Source organism: Cebus imitator, unplaced genomic scaffold (assembly GCF_001604975.1).
Source record: "Cebus imitator isolate Cc_AM_T3 unplaced genomic scaffold, Cebus_imitator-1.0 Scaffold322, whole genome shotgun sequence".
NCBI lineage: Eukaryota > Metazoa > Chordata > Mammalia > Primates > Cebidae > Cebus > Cebus imitator.
Genome location: NW_016107637.1, coordinates 1105886 through 1107885, shown reverse-complemented (window position 1 = coordinate 1107885; position 2000 = coordinate 1105886).

The following is a 2000-nucleotide window of genomic DNA, read 5'->3' as shown; positions in this document are numbered from 1 at the left end:
TTTTTGAGATGGAGTCTTACTCTGTCGTCCAGGCTGGAGTGCAGTGACGCAATCTTGGCTCACTGCAGCCTTTACCTCCTGGGTTTAAGCAATTCTTGTGCCTCAGCCTCCCGAATAGCTGGGATTACAGCCACCTGCCAACACACCCAGCTAATTTTTGTATTTTTAGTAGAGACGGGGTTTTACCATGCTGGCTAGGCTGGTCTTGAACTCCTGACCTCAAGTGATCCACCTGCCTCAGCCTCCCAAAGTGCTGGGATTACAGGTGTGAGCCACTGCGCCCAGTCTGTTAGTTCTTTAAGTATTTTTTCTGTCCCCTTTCTCTCCCCTCTCCTGAATCTTCAGTTACATACAAGTTAGGCTGCTTGAAGCGTCCCACAGTTCACTGATGCTCTGCTCACCTTTTAAAAATTATTTGTCCTCTCTGTATTTTGTTTTGGATAGGTTCTATTGCTGTGCCTGCAAACTCACTAATTTTTTTCTTCTGCTATGTTTCATGTGCCCTTAACTCCACCAGGGTATTTTTCACCTTTGTTTTTTTCTTCTCTAGGAGTTCGACTTGGGCCTTTTTAAATCCTCCATGTCTCTATTTAACTCTTTCAACATATGAAACACAATGATAACTTTTAATGTCTCTCTGCAGATTTTAATATCTGTATCAGTTCTGAGTCGATTTAGATAGATGGGGTTTTCTCCTTGTTATGAATTATATTTTCTTGCTTCTTTTAATGCCTAGTAATTTTATTTTAATATAACAGTTTTATTGAGGTATAATTTACATACCATACAAGTCACCCATTTAAAATATGCAATGTCAGCCAGGCATGGTGGCTCATGCCTGTAATCTCAGCACTTTGGGAGGCTGAGGCAGGTGGATCACATGAGGTCAGGAGTTTGAAACCAGCCTGGCCAACATGACAAAACCCCATCTCTACCAAAAATACAAAAATCAGCCGAGCATGGTGGTGCGCACCTGTCATCCCAGCTACTCAAGAGGCTGAGGCAGGAGAATCGCTCGAACTCGGGAGGTGGAGGTTGCAGTGAGCAGAGATGGTGCCACTGCACTCCAGCCTGGGACACAGTGAGACCCCCTCTCAATAAAATAAAAATAAAAATACATAACGCAATGCTCTTTAGTATGTCCACAGTGGTGTGCAAGCATCATCATAATCACTTTTGAAACATTTTAGCCATTCCCAAAAGAAACTGTACCCATTAGCAGTCACTCCCCAACTCCCCATCCACAGGCAACTACTTTTTCTCTGTAGATTTACCGATTCTGGACATTTCACATCAATGGAATCCTACAATATGTGGCCTTTTCTCACTGGCTTCTGGCACTCACATAACGTTTTCAAGGTTCATCCCTTTTGTAGCATGTATCAGCACTTTGTCCTTTTTATTGCTAATAATATTCCACTGTATGGAATAGACTACATTTTGTTTATCCATTCATCAACTGATAGACACTTGGGTTGTTTTTACTTTTGAGCTATTGTGAATAATGTTGCCATGAACATTTGTGCACATGTTTTGTGTGGATCTACATTTTAATTTCTCTAGGAGTAAGAGTGCTGGGTCATATGGTAACTATGTTTAACCTTCTGAGGAACTGCCAGACTCTTCCAGTGACTGTACTGTCTGACATTCTTACCAGCAGTGTATGAGGGTTCCAATTTTTCCACATCCTCACTAACACTGGCTGTTATCTTTTGGGTGATAGCCATCCTTGTGGTGTGAAGTGGCATCTTACTGTGATTTTAATTTGCATCTCCCTGATTGGCTAGTGATGTTGAGTACTTTTCATGTGCTTATTGGCCATTTGTTTACCTCGTTTAGAAAAATGTCTACTCAGATAAATGTCTGTTATTTGTCATGTTGTAGTTAAGTCATAAGAGTTGTTTTGTTTTGTTTTGTTTTTTTGAGACAACTGTAATACATCTTTAGATCTTCTCTGCCTGTCTTCCATACTGGTCACTTTTTCTTTTCTTTCTTTCTTT